We start from the raw sequence: 25,279 nt of genomic DNA, 5'->3' as shown, positions 1-25,279 counted from the left end.
TCTCGGGTTCTTTATATACATCGGCTTAAATTAATATTGTTCGCTGTTCTCTGTCATCCTGAGGCCACCGGGCGGCGGTGAGCCCGGGTGCGAGGTCCCTATCATCGCTGCTTGCAGCTTTAATTATTCTTCTTCTTCTTCTTCCGCGGAATGAATCGCGGTTTTGAGGGGCTAAACATGCCCGAAAACTCACGAAACTTTGCACACGCCTCAGAAGTGGCGAAAATTTACGTTTATTATGGGCTTCGGAAGTGGGCGTGGCAAAATGACTCGACAGCGCCACCTAGAAAAATTAAAAGGACGAGCCCCTGATCCACGAATCACGCACATGCACGAAAATTGGCACACACCTCAAACATGCCAAAACATACGAAAAAGTCTCTTGGAGCCATATCTCAAACCCAACAGGAAGTCAGATATTTTTAACTTCCTGCGGCGAAATAGTGGCGTTTTTGCCATTTCCAGGCGTTGTATTTTAACGAACTCCTCCTAGGGATTTTATCCGATCGACACCAAAATTGGGTTTTGTCATCTAAAGGCATTGGCGATGTTAAATTGCGAAGCTTTAGAGTTTTCGTCGATGGGCGTGTCCGTGGCGGCCTCGCAAACTTTGACGATTCGCCACAAAAGAGGAAGTCGTTATAACTCAGGCATGCATTATCAGATCTGCCTCAAAATTCACACGCTTGATAAGCGTCCTGACCTGAACATGTTTACATGCCACTATCCAGATACAGTTACAGCGCCACCTGCTGGCCACAGGAAATGACATGATTTACGGAGTTATAAACTCCTCCCACAAATTTTATCGTATCAACACCAAAATTGAGTGGTGTTATCTGAAAGCTCTAGTGATGTTATATTGTGAAGATCTAGAGTTTTCGGAGAGGGGCGTGTCTGTGGCGGCATGACAAACCTCAATGCTTCGCCATGGAACAGGAAGTCCTTATAACTCAACCACACAATGTCCGATCTGCCTGAAACTTCACATGGTTGATAAACCTCATCTCTTGAACACATCCACATAACAATATTGAAGTGGGCGTGACAAAATGACTCGACAGCGCCACCTAGAAAAATTTTACGGACGAGCCCCCGAGCTACGAATCACGCACATGCACGAAAATTGGCACACACCTCAAACATGCCAAAACATACGAAAAAGTCTCTTGGGGCCATATCTCAAACCCAACAGGAAGTCAGATATTATTAACTTCCTGCGGCGAAAAAGTGGCATTTTTGCCATTTCCAGGCGTATTTTAACGAACTCCTCCTAGGGATTTTATTTAATCAACACCAAAATTGGGTTTTGTCATCTTAAAGCCTTGGTGATAATAAATTGCGAAGCTTTAGAGTTTTCATAGATGGGTGTGTCCGTGGCGGCCTCGCAAACTTTGATGATTCGCCACAAAACAGGAAGTCGTTATAACTCAGGCATGCAATATTCGATCTGCCTCAAAATTCACACATTTAATAACAGTCCTGACCTGAACAGGTTTATGTGCTGATATCCAGTTACAGTTATAGCGCCACCTGCTGGCCACAGGAAATGACATGTTTGACACTGTAACAAACTCCTTCCACAAACTTTCCCGTATCAGCACCAAAACAGAGTGGTGTCATCTAAAAGCTCTAGCGATGATATATTGTGAAGATCTAGAGTTTTTGCAGAGGGGCGTGTCTGTGATAGCATGACAAACCTCAACGCTTCGCCATGGAACAGGAAGTTATTATAACTGAACCACACAATGTCTGATCTGCCTGAAACTTCACATGATTGATAAAAGTCCTCTACTGAAGACATGTACATAACAATATTAAGTCAGTCATAGCGCCACCTGCTGGCAGAAGGTAGTTTGTCTTGTAACTCGGCCACACAATGTCCGATCTGCCTGAAACTTCACATGGGTGATGAAAGTCCTCTCCTGAGCACATGTACATAATAATATTGAGTCAGAGTCATAGCGCCACCTGCTGGCAGAAGGAAGTTTGGCTTGTAACTCGGCCACACAATCTCTGATCAGCCTGAAACTTCACATGGTTGATAAAAGTCCACTCCTGAACACATCCACATAACAATATTGAGTCATTCATAACTCCACCTGCTGGCAGAAGGTAGTTTGGCTTATAACTCAGCCACACATTGTCCCATGTGCCTGAAACTTCACATGGTTGATAAGGTTCCTCTCCGGAAGACATCTACATGCCAATTGTGAGTCACAGTTATAGCGCCACCTGCTGGCAATAGAAAGTTTGGCATAAATGTGTGATTTTCTTAGATTTTTAAAAATATATTGGCTTAAATTATTATTGTTCACTGTTCTCTGTCAATCGTAAGGCCACCAGGCGGCGGTGAGCCCGGGTGCGAGGTCCCTATCATCGCTGCTTGCAGCTTTAATTAGGGACCGAGCACCGAAACGGTGCGTAGGCCCTATTGGAATTGCTCCGTTTTTTATTATTATTATTATTATTATTATTATTATTCCGCCCCCTATCGGGGCACTTTTGAGGGTCTAAACATGCCCGAAAACTCATGAAAATTTGCACACACACCAAACCCGGTGTAAATAGCAGGTTGATATGGGTCTCGGAAGTGGGCGTGGCAAAATGACTCGACAGCGCCACCTAGAAAAATTAAACGGACGAGCCCCCGATCCACGAATCACACACATGCACGAAAATTGGCACACACCTCAAACACGCCAAAACATACGAAAAAGTCTCTTGGAGCCATATCTCAAACCCAACAGGAAGTCAGACATTTTTGACTTCCTGCGGCGAAAAAGTGGCGTTTTTGCCATTTCCAGGCGTTGTATTTTAACGAACTCCTCCTAGGGATTTTATCCGATCGACACCAAAATTGGGTTTTGTCATCTAAAGGCCTTGGCGATGTTAAATTGCGAAGCTTTAGAGTTTTCGTCAATGGGCGTGTCCGTGGCGGCCTCGCAAACTTTGACAATTCGCCACAAAACAGGAAGTCGTTATAACTCAGGCATGCATTACCCGATCTGCCTCAAAAATCACACGTTTGATAAGAGTCCTGACCTGAACACGTTTACATGCCAATATCCAGATACAGAAATAGCGCCACCTACTGGCCACAGGAAATGACATGTTTTACACTGTAACAAACTCCTCCCACAAATTTTATGGTATCAGCACCAAAATTGAGTGGTGTCATCTGAAAGCTCTATCGGTGATATATTGTAAAGATCTAGAGTTTTCGGAGAGGGGTGTGTCCGTAGCGGCATGACAAACCTCAACGCTTCGCCAAGGAACAGGAAGTCCTCATAACTCAACCACACAAAGTCTGATCAGCCTGAAACTTCACATGGTTGATAAACGTCATCTCTTGAACACATCCACATAACAATATTGAAGTGGGCGTGGCAAAATCACTCGACAGCGCCACCTAGAAAAATTAAACGGACGAGCCCCTGATCTACGAATCACGCACATGCGCGAAAATTGGCACACACCTCAAACACGCCAAAACATACAAAAAAGTCTCTTGGAGCCATATCTCAAACCCAACAGGAAGTCGGATATTTTTTACTTCCTGCTGCAAATAAGTGGCATTTTTGCCATTTTCAGGCGTTGTATCTTAACAAACTCCTCCTAGGGATTTTATGCTATCGACACCAAAATTGGGTTTTGTCATCTAAAGGCCTTGGCTATGTTAAATTGCGGAGCTTTATAGTTTTTGTCGATGGGCGTGTCCGTGGCGGCCCCGCAAACTTTGACGATTCGCCACAAAACCGGAAGTCATTATAACTTAGGCATGCATTATCCGATCTGCCTCAAAATTCACATGTTTAATAAGAGTCCTGACCTGAACACGTTTACATGCCAATATCCAGATACAGTTATAGCGCCACCTGCTGGCCACAGGAAATGTCATGATTTACAGAGTAATAAACTCCTCCCACTATTTTTTTTTGTATCAGCACCAAGTTTGGTGGGTTGTTATCTGAAAGCTTAAGTGATGACATATTGTCAAGATCTAGAGTTTTTGCAGAGGGGTGTGTCCGTGGCGGCATGACAAACCTCAACACTTTGCCGTGGAACAGGAAGTCCTTATATCTCAACCACACAAAGTCAGATCAGCCTGAAACTTCACATGGCTCATAAAAGTCCTCTTCTGAACACATCGCCAAAACAGTAATGAGTCAGTCATAACGCCACCTGCTGGCAGAAGGTAGATAGGCTTATAACTCAGCCAAACAACATCCGATCTGCCTGAAACTTCACATGGTTGATTAAATTCCATTACTGAAGGCATCTACATGCCAATCTTAAGTCACAGTTATAGCGCCACCTGCTGAGAGGAGGAGGTTTGGCATAATTCTGTGATTTTCTTAGATTTTTTTAATTTATTGGCTTAAATTAATATTGTTCGCTGTTCTCTGTCATCGTAAGGTCACCGGGCGGCGGTGAGCCCGGGTGCGAGGTCCCTATCATCGCTGCTTGCAGCTTTAATATTATTATTATTATTCTCCTCCGGAATGAATCGCGATTTTGAGGGGCTAAACATGCCAGAAAACTCACGCAACTTTGCACACGCCTCAGAAGTGGCGAAAATTTACGTTTGTTAAGGGCTTCGGAAGTGGGCGTGGCAAAATGACTCGACAGCGCCACCTAGAAAAATTAAACGGACGAGCCCCCGATCCACGAATCACGCACATGCACGAAAATTGGCACACACCTCAAACATGCCAAAACATACGAAAAAGTCTCTTGGAGCCATATCTCAAACCCAACAGGAAGTCGGATATTTTTTACTTCCTGCGGCGAAAAAGTGGCGTTTTTGCCATTTCCAGGCGTTGTATTTTAACGAACTCCTCCTAGGGATTTTATCCGATCGACACCAAAATTGGGTTTTGACATCTAAAGGCCTTGGCGATGTTAAATTGCGAAGCTTTAGAGTTTTCGTCGATGGGCGTGTCCGTGGCGGCCTCGCAAACTTTGACGATTCGCCACAAAACAGGAAGTCGTTATAACTCAGGCATGCATTATCCGATCTGCCTCAAAATTCACACGTTTGATAACAGTCCTGATAAGAACACGTTTACATGCCGATATCCAGATGCAGATATAGCGCCACCTGCTGGCCACAGGAAATGACATGTTTTACATCGTAACAAACTCCTCCCACAAATTTTTTCGTATCAGCACCAAATTTGGGTTGTGTTATCTGAAAGCCCTAGCGATGTTATATTGTGAAGATCTAGAGTTTTCGGAGAGGGGCGTGTCCGTGGCGGCATGACAAACCTCAACGCTTCGCCATGGAACAGGAAGTCCTTATAACTCAACCACACAATGTCCGATCTGCCTGAAACTTCACATGGTTGATAAAAGTCCTCTCCTGAACACATCTACATAACAATATTGAAGTGGGCGTGGCAAAATGACTCGACAGCGCCACCTATAAAAATTAAACGGACGAGCCCCTGATCTACGAATCACGCACATGCACGAAAATTGGCACACACCTTAAACATGCCAAAACATACAAAAAAGTCTCTTGGAGCCATATCTCAAACCCAACAGGAAGTTGGATATTTTTAACTTCCTGCGGCAAATAAGTGGCATTTTTGCCATTTCCAGGCTTTGAATCTTAACGAACTCCTCCTAGGGATTTTATCCTATCGACACCAAAATTGGGTTTTGTCATCTAAAGGCCTTGGCGATGTTAAATTGCGAAGCTTTAGAGGTTTTGTCGATGGGCGTGTCCGTGGCGGCCTCGCAAACTTTAACGATTCGCCACAAAACCGGAAGTCATTATAACTCAGGCATGCATCATCCGATCTGCCTCAAAATTCACATGTTTAATAAGAGTCCAGACCAGAACACGTTTACATGCCAATATCCAGATACAGTTATAGCGCCACCTGCTGGCCACAGAAAATGTCATGATTTACAAAGTAATAAACTCATCCCACAATTTTTTTCATATTAGCACCAAATTTGGTTGGTTGTGTATCTGAAAGGTCAAGCGATGATATATTGTGAAGATCTAGAGTTTTTGCAGAGGGGCGTGTCTGTGGTGGCATGACAAACCTCAACGCTTCGCCGTGGAACAGGAAGTCCTTATAACTCAACCACACAATGTCTGATCTGCCTGAAACTTCACATGATTGATAAAAGTCCTCTCCTGAACACATCTACATAACAATATTGAGTCAGTCATAGCGCCACCTGCTGGCGGAAGGTAATTTGGCTTATAACTCGGCCACACAATGTCCGATCTGCCTGAAACTTTACATGGTTGATGAAAGTCCTCCCCTGAGCACATCTACATAATAATATTGAGTCATAGTCATAGCTCCACCTGCTGGCAGAAGGAAGTTTGGCTTGTAACTGGGCCACACAATGTCAGATCTTTCTAAAATGTCACATGGTTGATGAAAGTCCTCTCCAGAGCACATCTACATAATAATATTGAGTCTTTAATAGCGCCACCTGCTGGCAGAATGTAGTTTGTCTTTTAACACAATCTCTGATCTACCTGAAACTTCACATGGTTGATAAAAGTCCGCTCCTGAACACATCCCCATAACAATATTGAGTCAGTCATAACGCCACCTGCTGGCAGTAGGTAGTTTGGCTTATAACTCAGCCACACAATGTCCCATGTGCCTGAAACTTCACATGGTTGATAAGATTACTCTCCGGTTGACATCTACATGCCAATCTTGAGTCACAGTTATGGCGCCACCTGCTGACAGGAGGAAATTTGGCATAAATCTGTGATTTTCTTTAAATTTTTAAAAATATATTGGCTTAAATTATTATTGTTCGCTGTTCTTTGTCATCGTAAGGTCACCGGGCGGCGGTGAGCCCGGGTGTGAGGTCCCTATCATCGCTGCTTGCAGCTTTAATTAGGGACCGAGCACCGAAACGGTGCGTAGGCCCTATTGGAATTGCTCCGTTTATTATTATTATTATTATTATTATTATTATTATTATTATTATTATTATTATTATTATTATTATTATTATTATTATTCTCCTCCGGAATGAATCGCGATTTTGATGGGCTAAACATGCCCGAAAACTCACGGAACTTTGCACACGCCTCAGAAGTGGCGAAAATTTACGTTTATTATGGGTCTCGGTAGTGGGTGTGGCAAAATGACTCGACAGCGCCACCTAGAAAAATTAAACTGACGAGCCCCCGATCTACGAATCACGCACATGCACGAAAAATGGCACACACCTCAAACATGCCAAAACATACGAAAAAGTCTCTTGGAGCCATATCTCTAACCCAACAGGAAGTCGGATATTTTTGACTTCCTGCGGCGAAAAAGTGGCGTTTTTGCCATTTCCAGGCGTTGTATTTTAACGAACTCCTCCTAGGGATTTTATCCGATCGACACCAAAATTGGGTTTTGTCATCTAAAGGCCTTGGTGATGTTAAATTGCGAAGCTTTAGAGTTTTCGTCGATGGGCGTGTCCATGGCGGCCTCGCAAAGTTTGACGATTCGCCACAAAACAGGAAGTCGTTATAACTCAGGCATGCATTATCATATCTGCCTCAAAATTCACACGCTTGATAAGAGTCCTGACCTAAACAGGTTTACATGCCGATATCTATATACAGATATAGCGCCACCTGCTGGCCACAGGAAATGAAATGATTTACAGAGTAATAAACTCCTCCCACAAATTTTTTCGTATCAGCACCAAATTTGGGTTGTGTTATCTGAAAGCTCTAGCGATGATATATTGTGAAGATCTAGAGTTTTGGCAGAGGGGCGTGTCCGTGGCGGCATGACAAACCTCAACGCTTCGCCATGGAATAAGAAGACCTTATAACTCAACCACACAAAGTCCGATCTGCCTGAAACTTCACATGGTTGATAAAAGTCCTCTCCTGAACACATCCCCATAACAATAATTAAGTGGGCGTGGCAAAATGACTCGACAGCGCCACCTAGAAAAATTAAACGGACAAGCCCCTGATCTACGAATCACGCACATGCACGAAAATTGTCACACACCTCAAACACGGCAAAACATACGAAAAAGTCTCTTGGAGCCATATCTCAAACCCAACAGGAAGTCGGATATTTTTAACTTCCTGCGGCAAATAAGTGGCATTTTTGCCATTTCCAGGCGTTGCATCTTAACGAACTCCTCCTAGGGATTTTATGCTATCGACACCAAAATTGGGTTTTGTCATCTAAAGGCCTTGGCGATGTTAAATTGCGAAGCTTTAGAGTTTTTGTCGATGGGCGTGTCCGTGGCGGCCTCGCAAACTTTGATGATTCGCCACAAAACCGGAAGTCATTATAACTCAGGCATGCATTATCCGATCTGCCTTAAAATCCACACGTTTAATAAGAGTCCAGACCAGAACACATTTACATGCCAATATCCAGATACAGTTATAGCGCCACCTGCTGGCCACAGGAAATTACATGATTTACAGAGTAATAAACTCCTCCCACAAATTTTTTTCGTATCAGCACCAAAATTGAGTGGTGTTATCTGAAAGCTCTAGCGATGTTATATTGTGAAGATCTAGAGTTTTCGCAGAGGGGTGTGTCCGTGGCGGTATGACAAACCTCAACGCTTCGCCATGGAACAGGAAGTCCTTATAACACAACCACACAATGTCCGATCTGCCTGAAACTTCACATGGTTGATAAACGTCATCTCTTGAACACATCCACATAACAATATTGAAGTGGGCGTGGCAAAATGACTCGACAGCGCCACCTAGAAAAATTAAACGGACGAGCCCCCGATCTACGAATCACGCACATGCACAAAAATTGGCACACACCTCAAACATGGCAAAACATACGAAAAAGTCTCTTGGAGCCATATCTCAAACCCAACAAGAAGTCGGATATTTTTAACTTCCTGTAGCCAAAAAGTGGCTCTTTTGCCATATTCAGGCGTTGTATTTTAACAAACTCCTCCTAGGGATTTTATCTGATAATTACCAAAATTGGGTTTTGTCATCTTAAAGCCTTGGTGATGTTAAATTGCGAAGCTTTAGAGTTTTCATAGATGGGCGTATCCGTGGCGGCCTCGCAAACTTTGATGATTCGCCACAAAACAGGAAGTCTTTATAACTCTGGCATGCAATATTCGGTCTGCCTCAAAATTCACACATTTAATAACAGTCCTGACCTGATCAGGTTTTTGTGCCGATATCTAGTTACAGTTATAGCGCCACCTGCTGGCCACAGGAAATGACATGTTTGACACTGTAACAAACTCCTTCCACAAACTTTCCCGTATCAGCACCAAAATAGAGTGGTGTCATCTGAAAGCTCTAGCGATGATATATTGTGAAGATCTAGAGTTTTTGCAGAAGGGCGTGTCCGTGGCGGCATGACAAACCTCAACGCTTCGCCATGGAACAGGAATTTCTTATAACTCAACCACACAATGTCCGATCTGCCTGAAACTTCACATGGTTGATGAAAGTCCTCTTCTGAACACATCCACATAACAATATTGAGTCAGTCATAGCGCCACCTGCTGGCAGAAGAAATTTTGGCTTGTAACTCGGCCACACAATGTCAGATCTGCCTAAAATGTCACATGGTTGATGAAAGTCCTCTCCTAAACACATCTACATAATAATATTGAGTCTTTCATAGCGCCACCTGCTGGCAGAATGTAGTTTGTCTTAAAACAAAATCTCCACACAATCTCTGATCTGCCTGAAACTTCACATGGTTGATAAAAGTCCGCTCCTGAACACATCCACATAACAATATTGTGTCAGTCATAATGCCACCTGCTGGCAGAAGGTAGTTTGGCTTATAACTCAGCCACACAATGTCCCATGTGCCTGAAACTTCACATGGTTGATAACATTCTTCTCCGGAAGACATCTACATGCCAATCTTAAGTCACAGTTATAGCGCCACCTGCTGACAGGAGGAAGTTTGGCATAAATCTGTGATTTTCTTAGATCTTTTTTTATATATTGGCTTAAATTATTATTGTTCGCTGTTCTCTGTCATCGTAAGGTCACCGGGCGGCGGTGAGCCTGGGTGCGAGGTCCCTATCATCGCTGCTTGCAGCATTAATTATTATTATTATTCTTCTCTCCAATGAATCGCGATTTTGAGGGGCTAAACATGCCCGAAAACTCACGCAACTTTGCACACGCCTCAGAAGTGGCGAAAATTTACGTTTTTTATGGCCTTCGGAAGTGGGCGTGGCAAAATGACTCAACAGCGCCACCTAGAAAAATTAAACGGACAAGCCCCCGATCCACGAATTACGCACATGCACGAAAATTGGCACACACCTCAAACATGCCAAAACATACGAAAAAGTCTCTTGGAGCCATATCTCAAACCCAACAGGAAGTTGGATATTTTTGACTTCCTGCGGCGAAAAAGTGGCGTTTTTGCCATTTCCAGGCGTTGTATTTTAACGAACTCCTCCTAGGGATTTTATCCGATCGACACCAAAATTGGGTTTTGTCATGTAAAGGCCTTGGCGATGTTAAATTGCGAAGCTTTAGAGTTTTTGTCGATGGGCGTGTCCGTGGCGGCCTCGCAAACTTTGACGATTCGCCACAAAACAGGAAGTCGTTATAACTCAGGCATGCATTATCTGATCTGCCTCAAAATTCACACGTTTCATAAGAGTCCTGACCTGAACACGTGTACATGCCGATATCCAGATACAGTTATAGCGCCACCTGCTGGCTACAGGAAATGACATGTTTTACATTGTAACAAACTCCTCCCACAAATTTTATTGTATCAGCACCAAAATTGGGTGGTGTTATCTGAAAGCTCTAGCGATGACATAATGTGAAGATCTAGAGTTTTCGCGGAGGGGCGTGTCCGTGGCGGCATGACAAGCCTCAACGCTTCACCACGGGACAGGAAGTCCTTATAACTCAACCACACAATGTCCAATCTGCCTGAAACTTCACATGGTTAATAAAAGTCCTCTCCTGAACACATCCACATAACCATAATGAAGTGGGCGTGGCAAAATGACTCAACAGCGCCACCTATAAAAATTAAACGGATGAGCCCCCGATCTACGAATCACGCACATGCACGAAAAATGGCACACACCTCAAACATGCCAAAACATACGAAAAAGTCTCTTGGAGCCATATCTCAAACCCAACAGGAAGTCGGATATTTTTAACTTCCTGTGGCGAAAAAGTGGCGTTTTTGCCATTTTCAGGCGTTGTATTTTAACGAACTCCTCCTAGGGATTTTATCTGATTGACACCAAAATTGGGTTTTGTCATCTTAAAGCCTTGGTGATGTTAAATTGCGAAGCTTTAGAGTTTTCATCGATGGGCGTGTCCGTGGCGGCCTCGCAAACGTTGATGATTCGCCACAAAACAGGAAGTCGTTATAACTCAGGCATGCAATATTCGATCTGCCTCAAATATCACACGCTTGATAAGAGTCCTGACCTGAACAGGTTTACGTGCCGATATCCAGTTACAGTTATAGCGCCACCTGCTGGCCACAGGAAATGAAATGTTTGACACTGTAACAAACTCCTTCCACAAACTTTCCCGTATCAGTACCAAAATAGAGTGGTGTCATCTGAAAGCTGTAGCGATGATATATTGTGAAGATCTAGAGTTTTTGCTGAGGGGCGTGTCTGTGGTGGCATGACAAACCTCAACGCTTCGCCATGGAACAGGAAGTTATTATAACTCAACCACACAATGTCTGATCTGCCTGAAACTTCACATGATTGATGAAAGACCTCTTCTGAACACATCTACATAACAATATTGAGTCAGTCATAGCGCCACCTGCTGGCAGAAGGTACATTTGGCTTATAACTCAACCACACAAACTCCGATCTGCCTGAAACTTCACATGGTTGATTAAATTCCATTACTGAAGGCATCTACATGCCAATCATGAGTCACAGTTATAGTGCCACCTGCTGGCAGATGGTAGTTTGCAGTATAACTCAACCACACAAAGTCCGATCTGGCTGAAACTTCACAAGGTTGATAAAAGTCCTCTCCTGAACACATCTACATAACAACATTGAGTCTGTCATAGCGCCACCTGCCGACAAAAGGCAGTTTGGCTTATAACTCTGAAAAACAATGTCCGATCTGCCTATAACTTCACATTGTTGATAAGTTTCCTCTCCTGAAGACATCTACATACCAATCATGAGTCACAGTGATAGCGCCTCCTGCTGATAGGAGGAAATTTGGCATAAATCTGTGATTTTCTCAGATTTTTTTAACATATCGGCTTAAATTATTACTGTTCGCTGTTCTCTGTCATCCTGTGGCCACCGGGCGGCGGTGAGCCCGGGTGCGAGGTCCCTATCATCGCTGCTTGCAGCTTTAATTATTATTATTATTATAAGTTCCATTACAGTGTTTATCAGTGTCCTGTGCGGCTCCAACCACATCACGCCTTTCTATTGTTGAGTAAAAGTAATAGGTACAATTATAATCCTATCTTACTCCATAATAATAATAATACTAATAATAATACTAATAATAATAATAATAATAATAATGATAAAAATACTTTACTTTATTTAAAAAGTAACAAAGTAATCACAATTGTTATCCCACAGTGGCCTACTTGTTTCTGTACTTCGAAATTTGTTTAATATTGCTGTATCATATTCCACTCTGAGAAATATGTTCACCCTATTAGCTGGCAACAGCCAAAAATGTGGAGATCCTGCAAGAGAACCTGGTGCCCTTCTTTTCTCTTAGCCCTAAAAAATGCAAGGGAACGGCGGAGCCAGCTTTCTTTCAACTTTCATCCCTGCGATTCTAATGCCAAATTCAGTTGAGCTGTGCAGTGTTTAACCTCTCCACCCGCAGATCCCCACGGCTCGGGCTGGAATCTCCTCACAGAAATGAAAGCAGTGGTGGGTGTCGCTCGGGGAGTTGAATGAGGAATGCTGAATGACGCTCAGATAATTGGGGCCTGCTGGAGCTCTGTCTTTCCCTCTCTCCTGCGCTTAGATCAAGGGGACAGGAATAGAAGAGGGGGGAAAGGCTTACTCAGCACAGACGAGCAGCTTTAAGAGCACCGACACACTCACCGGTGTACAGAAACAGAGGCAGCTGTGCAAACTCATCATGCGCTTTAATTACCTCTAGTCTGTTACATGGTCAACAAAGGGATGATAACTAACACAACTCTGCTCATTATAAACAACTGACAATGCAAAAAAGATTGGTGTTTACAGTTTAAAATAAAGCCTAGTGATTTGTTTTTCAGATTTGGAGGCTTAAGGGGATTTGTGCAGACTGAAAAGATGTTTGGAAACTCACTCATTGTAGTTATTTATTTTATGTTTTTATTATTTTAATTATACAGCTAAATGTTGCAAATATATAATTTTATATAAATTATGTAATATAACATTTATACTGACAAGACAAATTGTGTGTGTGAGAAAGAGAGAGCAGGAAAGAGTGAAGCTTACACATGACAAATTTTAAATAATTCGTTATCTTTAATATTACTGTATATTAGTTTAAGATCTACATTTTTTAATTTTTTTTTATTTATTTCAGATTGCCAAACCAGTTTGTGATTTTTTTTAATCTAAAATATTCATCTACTATTTGTTAGTTTGTTTATTATTTTTTTTATTTATTTTTTTAACAGTATCACTTTATTTTGAAGGACCCTTTAATGCATTTTGTTGAATTTAAGTTGTATTGCGTTTAATGCAAACTAATTCTCATTAAATTATAGTAGACTTTTAGGTTGGAGTTAGTTTTAGGGTTAGTGTAAGTTGACATGCTTGTGAAGTTTCTTATAGTCAGTTAAATGTGTTGAAGGAGCAGTATCAGCAGATATTAGGCAGACAAGGTTACTAATTCTCAAATGATAAGTAATTGGCATGTAGTTGCAATAAAACTTTTAGTCAACAAAATGTGGAATAGGGACTATCAAAATAAGTATTACCAATATTTATTATAACTGTTTAACATTTTAAATAAGCTTTTATTTCAATATTTTCCATTTTTCTATATTTTATTTAGGATTTTGCAGTTGTATGTGCTGTATTATATTATTTGTTAGTTTTATACGTTTCACATTGATAATAATAGCTCTTCAATTTATTGTATTTCAGTTCACTTTAACACTTTGCAAAAAAGGTGCGTGCGTGTCTGTGTTAATGTTACTGCATTAGTTTACATAAACAGTGAACAACAAATGAGTTATGTCACTTAATTTTTGTTAATGTTAAAAGCAAATAATGAACAAATGTAGGTAACACATTTGATACATTAAAAAAAGGTTATATTACATGAACTAATGCTTTTTGATCATTTTAATAAATGATCACATTGAAATTTTAAGGTTCTATTTGCATTTTGAATGATTTCGAGATATTGAGCTGCAAAGGTTTACATTCCATATAGCAAAAAGTATGTGTGTGTGTTTTTTTATTTTTTTTATTGATAAAAAGTCTTAAAATGTAAATAACTTTCCTACATTTCTAAAAATCCCACAATGTAAACAAGTTGTCATTTAATAAGAATATGTCAATAACTAAATTTTGACAAAAATGTCAGATATAACCTTATCATTTTAAGGTAACGGAATGTATAACAAACACGAATAACACAGAAGTTACAGCATAAGTTTCAATTTTAACACTCCAAAACTGCCATGTGATTTATATTTGTTAACTCTTTACTAACATGATTTATCATTAACAATTAGCATTTGTTAATCGAAATTTAAACCTTAATGTGAAGTGGACGCTGACACAGGTTTATTATACAGAGATGGTTAGGCAAGCAATGGTCAACACAGAAGCGAATGGGTATATGCAGATAACCCGGAGTCCTAAACAAAAACAGGCAAGTGATCAGAAGGCAGGTAGCAGACAATAGTAAACAGTAAAACAAACAAAACAAAGGAGTTTAAATTGGCAAGGCAAGGTAATGTTCACAATTCAATATAACAAGACTCAGCAATGTGTGTGTGTGTGTGTTTGTGTGTGTTTAAAAGGTGTATAAAGAGTCTGTGTAATTAGTCCTGAACAGCTTCAGCTGTGTCTGTTTGCAATCATGGGGGATCTAGGCCAGGTGTGTGAGTAAAATGCATAACTGGAACTTGTAGTCCATATACCGGAGGATTTGTAGTCCTTTAGCAATCTACCTGTTTACTAGAGCTCTGCCAGGATTGTGACAATTGTAGTGTACACTACTTCGGCATTATCTAATGTTTTGCTAACATTTTTTCATGTCAACTAACGCATTAGCTAATGATTTAACTAATGCATTAATGAAATTGAATATGTTTAGTTTACATATCAGATTTAGTATTGTGGAATAAATATGTTGTTCATTGTTAGGTCATGCTAACTAACCCATGAACAAATGCATTAGTGTATATGTAATTAAACAGTACTTAATCAGTCCTAATTATTATGCTATTTATTATTTAACACATTAATATGTATTTTGTTAACATTATGAAATATTAAATTATGCTTAACAGTTGTGTTGTTCACTGTTTATTCATATTTACTAATCTAATAATTAACATGACCTAATACACCCTTATTGTAAAGTGTTACTCATTTTACTGTACTGTACTTTAGTTTCAGATTTAAAAACGGGATTGAGCAGGATTTTATGATTATTATTTTATGATTCTTTATTTCTTTAGAAGCCTTAGTTATAATACAATAATGTGATTCAGCATATAGTAGAAAAGGGAAACTCTTTTTTTTACCTCTCTGTGAGGTAAAAAAAAATCCCTAGGGATAAAGATTTATCACATGGCGCGTACAGTACCTGCGTCTCATGCTGTCATTGTAAATGTTGTCCTTGGCGAATCGGGGGTAAAAAGCATCACTAAGTGCTGGACCTTGAGCTGGTGGCATGTTTACCCGTGAGACCTGCGGATGATGACACATGCATTTCCTTTGACTAATAAATCACCGTCGGCCTGATGTGCATCGATGGGAACGCAGTGTCAGTTTTGATACTTGATTAGCATTTCTGTCACTTTGCTTTACACTTAACATAACTCCAGCTGCGCGGCTCAATCGGAGCGGCTCGACGGCATGACAATGATGAGCCATTGCTCAGACTGACAGCCTGTCATGACAACATGTCCACTAGAGGCCAAGAGCAACTGAACGCTCTGCACCCGCCGAAAGGGCCCTCGCAGTCCAGTAATAGTCGGACGGCCGAGTGTATCAAACATCAGGCTTATTGATTCCAAAAACAGCAGGCTTACTCAACGCTTTTGGCCATTTTGGAAAGCCGTATTGACTGATTGCGAGTGGTATTAAGAGCTGTTTTAACACTAGAACTACCAGAGTTGTATATCTACTAGTAAGGCCATAGCAGTTTGTACCAAACTGTGCCAAATGTCATTTGTGGCAGACCATATTTACATTTAAAGATTATAGCGAGGTTTCAGAATGAAACTTTAAATGTCTGCTGCTATGATCTTTCTTTTTGTAATATCTAAAGGGGACATGTGTATGTGAGGTTTCAACACTAAATATTCTGCGACTATTTTTATACACTTTTAGAAATAAAGGCACACGAGTTGTCACTGGGGTGGTACCTTTTCAAAAGGTACATGTTTGTACTTTAACGGTTCATATTCATACCTCAAAAGTATGTATTAGTACCAAAAAAAATAAAAAATAAAATAAAATAAAATACGACAAACACTTTTGTACTTTTTAGGTACTAATATGTTCCCCTGAGGTATTAATATGGACTTTTTAGGTAAACATTGGTACCTCTTAAAGGGTACCACCCCAGTGACAACTTGCATACCTTTATTTCTGAGAGTGTGGATTGTCAAATTTGCCAATATTTGGCTGTGAAGAATTTGTATCTTTGTATGTTTTGTATTTGTATGTGTCTCTTTAAATGCAAATGAGCTACTGTTTTACAGACAAGGGTGGAGCCTCTACAAGGCTGTACAGGACTGTTTTTAAAGAAAGCTCCTGCTATGTTGAATTCCACACCTGAACACTTGCTATTTTTCTGTGGTCTGTGTGAGTCCTAATGCCCCAGTAAAGTGAAGGGGACACAATACTGTCAGTGAGCACCGTCTTATAGATGAAATGTTAAACTGAGGTCCTGACTCGCTGTGGTAAAGAAAAATCACAAAGCACTTCTTGTAAAGAGTAGTGGTGTGACCCTGTTGTCCTGACCAAATTTCCTCCTTCTGGTCCTTACCCATCATTACCTCCCAATAACCCCAGATGTTAATAACAACTGAGATGTGTTATTAAATTAAAAATGTTTATTAAAACAATTTTAAAAAATGTGTTTATTATTTTTATATGCCATCTAGTTTGTTTTACATTTCTCTATCAGCACAATAGAAAAAAAAAATGTGATGGGAAGAATAAATACATCTTTCATTATAAATTCCCAGTTGAGCTTCTTTCCATTTTATCCATCTTTATTTTTATAGCACTTTTAACAATGTAGATAGTGTCAAAACAGCATAGATGATGTACTTGTAAATTAAATATGTGTCAGTGAAGTTTTTTTTAAGCTCAGTTAACTTCAGTGTATTGCAAAAATTCACTGCTGAAAGCCCAAATGGTGAAGAGCTGTTCCAACGATGCTCATCTTCAGTAGTCCGTCCCAAAATAAGCAGGCCAGTGGCGACAGTGTTGAGGAACAAACTTCACAAACTGACAGAAAAAAAAAAAACCTTGAGAGAAATCACTCAGCTGGGCACAACCGTTTCTCCTCTGGCCAAACGTCTTGTGTAGAGCTATAGTCTGGGTGCCGTAGGCTTGACAACAATGGACGTACATAGTGGAGAATCTCCAGGTCTGAGTGGGTCACTGGCAGGTGTTCAAGAACTCAACCTGTTCTGTTTAAGTGTCGTTATGCACATGCTGCATGCACAGACATGCAAATTAATTTCAGTTAAATTTATCTTTATTTATAAAAGCTTATATAAAGCTTTTACAAAGTAGATTGAGGCAAAGCAGCCTAACATAGAAATTCTAGTAAATTGAAACTGCTTCAGTTCAGTTTTCAGAGTTGAAGTTCAGATTAGTTCAGTGTATTTTAAATTTCACTGCTGAAAGTCCAAACACTGAAGAGCAAATCCATTGACGTGCAGCAAAGTCCATGAAACAGAAAGTCCTGGTCCATCCATGCAGTATCTTTATGCAGTTTACATGAGGTAGATAAGTGAAAGTAGTGTGTAAAGCAGTGTTTAGACTGGTGGTGGTGTGAAGAGACCCCCCCCCCCTTCCTCCCTCTCATGATTGTGAAGCGCTTTGGGTGTATGGGCATACACAACAATTGTGCTATAAAAAAAATACACAGTACATTACATTGCATAAGTAGTGAAAAGCCTTCACATCTCGTGGCTGTGCGCTGTCAGAGAAGCTCAGAGAAGCTGGTGCATGGTTCATTGGCAGACTGAAGTAAATTCGATTTATAGCGCAGAAGGAAAATGGGAACAGCATAGTCTATTGTTTGACCACCTGTTCCTGTTCAAATTAGACAAAAACAGAATCAAAGAAAAAAAATAAACAAGAAAATAACAGAGTGAGAATGTGGTAAAATCTGAAAATGTGGTAAAAATCAGGCAAGAGCTTTTATTTTTATGGATTGCTTTTTAAAACTTTCAGTTGGTGTTTAGGGAAGTGGGTGGGCGGGACAATCTGTGCTTTTGAAAACACTATTGGTTGGGTTTTGAAAAGGAGGAAAACGGGTCAGTCGATTGGTTAGTCAGTCAAACAGTCAGTCAAACAGTCAGTCAAACAGTAATTCAACAGTGGCCTCTGATGGATTTACGCAAGAAGAGCAGGGTGCGATTTGCACTCACGAGTGAAATTGAAGATCTCAAGAAGCTTATAGAGCAACATTTGGATTCGCGAACACAAAAACTGCAAAAAAAAAAAAAAAAAAAAAAACAACATAGCTCTTGGGCCATATTTGGTGCCCTTCCTAAATGTATAGGGGTACGTTTTCAGAATGAGACTGGGTTGAAACAGCATTTTTCATGCAGAAAAAAGTAGCCTTTGCTGAAATAATATGTTGTCTGTAAGGTGTACTTCAATTAGTCTGCCATGATGATTTGTGATTTTAATACAAGTAATGGTGATAGAATAAAATACACACATATAAAAAGTAAGTGTGGTACATTTATATGGGTTTTATTTCAACAAGGCAATTATGTTGACTGCCTTGGTAGTTCTAGCATTAACAACTGCAAAAAGCATGCGCTGGCGACCGACTTTCTGCTTCATTGGCACCTTGTAGCTGTTGAGTTGCAAATGGCAGCTCCCACCTTTAACATGCTAATGAGAAGGTGTTGTGAATCAGCTCTTCATATTTTCACTCCCCTACATGATCTCCAGGGCAGTCAGCCTGAGTCAGAGCTACTAACTGTGAAACGCTCTCTTCACAAAGAAGCCAAGGACAGCCGCGAAGACTTTTTTGCGGCTCGTTCCAGCTTCTTGCTGTGTCTTAAACATGTTTGTGTGGCAGTGCTGTGCAGCTATTATCGTAGACTGAAGAACAACCAAATTTTCCTTGGTTTTTGCATCAGCTTTGGTTCAGGATTTGAAATGATGTCTTAGGAGTTTGCTGTTGTCATGACCATCAGCGTGTGTCTTGTCTTCTGCCGGCTGTGCACAGGAATAAACAAGTGGCAGATGCATTGAAACGTTGCTCGCTGCGATATGGGATTCCTGTCTAAATGCAGATGAATCTACTTGCAAGTCTAAATCTAGCAATGGTGTCTCAGTGTTTTGACATCTTAGTATTTTTTTTGTTTTTGTTTTTGTTTTTCAATGATATGATATGTTTTTTTTTTTTTTTTTTTTTTTCATAAAACGAAAGCTTGGCTGTAAAACTGTGATGTCAAAATTAAAGAGTACTTGTATTTATGATAAAGATAAAAAAAATAAATATAAAGATAGAATATAAAGAATACTTTTATGTATGTAATAAAAAAAATCAAGAATACATTTTTTAAAATTATTTTTGCTTTTTCTTTTCATTAAACAGTTTTATTTGTATTGCTTAAGTTGTTATTAACCAAACTTCTTTTCTGAGTGTGATATGCCTTGCACACTAATGAAGCATTTTTGCAGAAGTAGATGAAGTTGATAGAAATGCAAAGGCCTGAAAGTCTAAAATTAACTTGAGCTTTGCAGCGAAACTTCCTGTGAGCAGAGATGGGTTGAAACGGAAAACATAATATTTGCAGTTGAGAAGTTTTCTGCTTTTAATGTTGTTCAGAGTATTCGTAGGAGAAGAGGACGTATGTATGGGTGCGGTCAATAGAGGACTGGAGAATGACTGACAAGTGATGAATTCCACTAAACCACACCTTTTAATATCAGCAGCGTATAAAAGTTAGAGTCAGGAAATGTAAATTGTTGCACACCTCTTGAAGGTAATTTTTGCATTGCATTTGGGATAACCAGAATTCTGTTCATTGAATCATTCATTTGTATCCGATAAATTACTAGTATTTTTGACAGTAAAGAAAACCCTCTCCTGACCTTTTTTGTTGAACATGAATGGAATTGGCTTGATATTCCAACAATATATACACAATGCAGTCATTAATTTATGTTAATAACAAACACACAAACCCACACACAAACATAAATGTACATTTACATTTAATTTACATATTTAAAATATATGTATTTTATTTTATTTGGCAACATTGCTTTTTACACAAATGGTTTATTATTTAGTTTTATTTAAATATTTGAATATTATTTATCATTTAGAACTATACTTACTAGTATCTTGTGTGATGTTAGTAATTTTTAGTAAAACTACCAGAATTGTTTTGATTAAACACATTGTGGTTTAAAGATAATGATTTGACACTGAAATTGTTATAATTTTTGAATGTTATGATATGTTTATTATTTTCATAAAGTAAAATGTTGATTGCAAATTTTTTATGGTAAAATTAGATAAATAATATACAGTGCTCAGCATGATTGAGTACAACCCAAACAGATATATTTATTAAAATATTATTTTAGACACCAAACGTATTTAGAAACAAAAAGTTAACATAATTCAATTTATGCAAAATATTGCAGGAAAAAAAAAAACATTTAAAATTACAACCTTTTAGGTTTTTTTTTTTTTGTTTGTTTTGTTTTTTTAGCTGTTTAATTTTCCTCTTTGTTAAATTTGTATTTAATATTTTTCATAACATGTAAATTTGGCTGTACAAGATTTTGGACCTTTATTGTAAGTTTTTTTGTTATATAAGCTCCAGATTTGGCTTTAGTACTGACTAATCCAATGCATGTGCAACATTTAATAATTGATTAATTTGGTAATTAAATTAATTAATAATAATTTTAAAGGGTGTATTTATATATGCTGAGCACTGTATATATATATATATATATATATATATATATATATATATATATATATATATATATATATATATATATATATATATATATATATATATATATATATATATATATATACAGCAGGTAAGATAAAAGAAGTTCTATTTATCTAAATTCCATTCATGGACAAATTGTACATCAGCTACCACATGCAAAAAATGACCAGCATTCATCTATCCGCTAATTAGAAAATTCAGGCAATGGTGTGAAATTCCCCTCTCTGTAATGTGATGTTTTAATTCTGAAGTGTATACCTCGCTCATTATATGTGCGCTGTGCTGTTTCTCGCTCTTCCCCTCCAGTGCATTTTTTCCACACTACATTAAACACACAAAGCTGGTCCTGTGGGTCTGGTGCGGCTCTCTGATTTGTTTCAGAGTCGGCCATACAATACGCTTCGGTGCGCGACCTTTACCCGAGGGCTGCTGACCTATATTGTACCGAATATAGAAGATCCTCTTTATGTCTTTTCCACCGAGAGCTTGTGAAAACGCATAAAAGAGTCTTCATGAGGGCATCTTTTATGAGGAAATGTGCATCTGAGAAAGAGCTGCGACTTATAAAATGTTCCACCACTTTTTTTTTTTTTTGCCTTCAGAAAGCAACTTTTTGACAGGCAGGGACTTGTTTTTGTTCAAACAAAATCCCCAGATGTTTCTGCTGCAAAACTACTGTTAATTGGCAACCTTTGGCAAACACTTTTTTTTTTTTTTTTTTCTGAGGTGTTTTAATTCAAAGACTCTATTTTAGCATAATTGAACGCATTCAGGAATCACAACGTTTTTCAATCAGAACCGAAGACTCGGATGAGGTCTATCACAATATAAAAAGAAGCTCTTGAAACTTGACCCAACTAACCCACATGGTGACTTTAACTAATTGGATGTCTCAGACTATGCTGAAAGCCAAAAAAAAAAAAGAAAAAAAAAACATTAATTAATTAATTTCCCTCTATGTTCTGCTTAACAAGAAAATTGATTTATGACTGCCAGACTTGTTTGATTAACCACGTTGTGCCCTAAAGGTTATGATTTGACACTGATATTGTTATAACTTCATTATGATAATTCAGATTTCTTGCATCCTCTTGGTAATGACCTCTTTTGTACGGCTGTAATTAACAACCCCAATTTGTGTTCAGGTTTTACAGTCCAGTAATGGCCTTTTAGTGTCTTTTTCTGCATTGTTACAAGTGTTATCTGAAGAGCTGCATTAGCTGAATGGGACAGGGTGTGCGTGTGGCTGCGCAGGTCCCTCTCTGTCGCACCCTTGGACTTTTTAGCAGCTCTGAGTCACACCTGCCGCAGCGCTGTGCATGGGGCTGTCTCTGCACACTTAACCACGCTCTTCTGATCTCCTGTGTACACTCAGTCGCGACACTTGTATCTGTGGCTTCATTTAAAGTTTAGCACAGTCTCTGGGCATTTAGATGTCTTTGTCCAAGCTGAACTTTCAGCTCCAACCACAAATTGCTCACCATATACCAAACTCTGTGTAGAGTCTGCAAATTCATGATTTATTGTTGCTGTTGTGCTACCAGTTTAACTTGTTAATTATGTGAGGCTTTTATAAATGCCATTAGGGCAGATGTTAATATAGTAGACAGTTTAGGGTTGTTGACATGTAATCATACTGTACTGTAGTAAAATATGAAGTCAGGATAATAACTTTGAGTGGTTTACTGGATTTCTGAAAACTAAACGTATTGTATAACAATTGAAAACTTAATAGAATGAAGGCAACATTTCAATATTTGGAAATTTTAAGACAACATTGCAATATGTTATAGACTCATGTGAATTAAACAGTAAGAAAATGTAATGTAGGGGGGAAAATAATGTTAAAAATGTTAATCAATCAAAGTAATGCCCCAAAAAATGTCCTACGTTTAAAAAAAAAAAAAGTGCATCCATTTAAATGAATTGATTCGCTTCATTTGATTAATTGCAATGCAATATACAGTATATAACAATTCACACCATGTACTATGGCTTATTACCTGCCTATTATTAAGATATTAACTGTATATTAGCACTCACAATGTATGATCTTATTTTAAATACTTAATCTTACCCAATATATACTGTGCTATCTATTAATAAGAAGCTAAGTAGTAGTTCATTGAGATGAAAGTCCTAGTTAATGGTTTCTTAACAGCATAAATTATGTATATATAGTTATATATGCATACATTCAACTTTAGTAGGTATACCTGTCCAACTGCTGGTTAACGCAAATTTCTAATGAGTCACTTACATGACAGCAACTCAGTGCATTTAGTCATGTAAACATGGTCAAGATGATCTGCTGCAGTTCAAACCGAGCATCAGAATGGAAAAGAAAGGTGATTTAAGTTACTTTGAATATGGCCTGGTTGTTGGTGCCAAACGGGCTGGTCTAAGCAGTTCAGAAAGCACTGATGTACTTGGATTTTCACGCACAACCATCTCTAGGGTTTACAGAAAATGGTTAGAAAAAGAGAAAATATCCAGTGAGCAGCAGTTCTGTAGGTGGAAATGTCTTGTTGATGGTCAGAGGAGAATGGCCAGACTGGTTCAAACTGATCGAAAAGCAACAATAACTCAAACTAGAACCTAAAGTTTATTGATAAACTTTGATGTTGGCTTGAGAAAGCCAACGTGACTGCGCTAGGACTGGGAATGGCAGTTGGCAGGAAGCATGGCGGCAGTTGCTAAGTGGTTGCTAGGCAGTTGCTAAAACAATTATGGCATTATTAGGTGGTTGCTAAGCAGTTGCTAAATGGGAATGCTCGTGTACATGTTTGATCAAATGGTAATACTTAGTAGGCATTTCTAGCATATGTTATTGCATTTAGATAATCATTCATAGCATGTAGCTAATCGTTATTAGCACTTGGCTTCCATTATCATTGTTACCATGCGTAGTACACAGGAAGTCCCATTTGCTAGCATGAGTCAAACAAGCCAATGCCGAACTCCCTACGATGTTCTGATGTAGAGATATTGCTATTTTTTAAATGGTTGCTAGGTTATACTGTTTTATTATTATAGGGACATTTGACAGGTTAGTGATGATACATCAAAGCTTCTTGGTCTTGGTCTTGATCTAAATCAACCCCGATACTTCTATGACAGTCTTTATGAGTGTCAAAAACTGGACTTGAACATTATGTATTCCTGGTGTTGGGTTGCGGCTGGAAGGGCATTCGCTGTGTAAAACAAATGCTGGATAAGTTGGCGGTTCATTCTGTTGTGGCGCCCCCTGATTAATAAAGGGACTAAGGGAATGAGCATTATGTAAAAATGGCTTGCCATATTTTTTTTAAAATACAATGATTAATAAGTGTGAAAGTGATACATGCAAAAATGGCTTGCCATATCAGTAAAAATATGGAGTTTAAGTCAAAGATGGCTTGCCATATTTTGAGAAAAATAATGCTTAAAAATTATTTATTGGAAAACTATAAGTCTGATAAACCTTAAAGATATAGCAACAAAATCTAACGCATCTAAATACAGTTTTTGGCCAAATTTGGGGCTTGTATAATTTTTTATATGCTCGGATTATAAAAATTTTATATTTAACATTTTTTATTAAAAAAACAATTCTTATAGGCATGAGGAGATATAGCAACAATCTTAAATGTAGAAGGCACATTTTGACCACATTTGGGCCTTGTCTCATAAACGGCCTAGGAGGAGATACGTTTGTTTTCAAGGACAGAGTAGTATAACAGTATGTTGGCTTTCTCAAGCCAACATAATAACCACTCGTTACAACCGAGGTATGCAGAAGAGCATTTCTGAATGCACAACACGTCAAACCTTAAGGCGGATGGGCTACAGCAGCAGAAGACCACACCAAGTGTCACTCTTGTCAGATAAGAATAGGAAACTGAGGCTACAGTTTGCTCAGGCTCACC

At 39.1% G+C, this 25,279-nt stretch overlaps 1 protein-coding gene and 1 long non-coding RNA gene across 2 annotated transcripts in view; both read left to right on the top strand.

The window, feature by feature from the left end:
- The window catches only part of hs3st4 (heparan sulfate (glucosamine) 3-O-sulfotransferase 4), a 232,119-nt gene that overhangs the window by 71,035 nt on the left and 135,805 nt on the right, over window positions 1–25,279 (top strand).
- Window positions 12,925–18,895, top strand: LOC147846010 (uncharacterized). The gene is made up of 3 exons (XR_015481142.1): window positions 12,925–14,038; window positions 15,090–17,886; window positions 17,991–18,895. It is a non-coding gene; the product is annotated as an uncharacterized LOC147846010 (long non-coding RNA).

The sequence above is a fragment of the Danio rerio genome, chromosome 3 (assembly GCF_052040795.2).
Source record: "Danio rerio strain M-AB ecotype USA chromosome 3, GRCz13ab, whole genome shotgun sequence".
Taxonomy (NCBI): Eukaryota; Metazoa; Chordata; class Actinopteri; order Cypriniformes; family Danionidae; genus Danio; species Danio rerio.
Note: the sequence above shows the minus strand (reverse complement) of the source record. Positions and strands in the feature narration are given on the sequence as shown.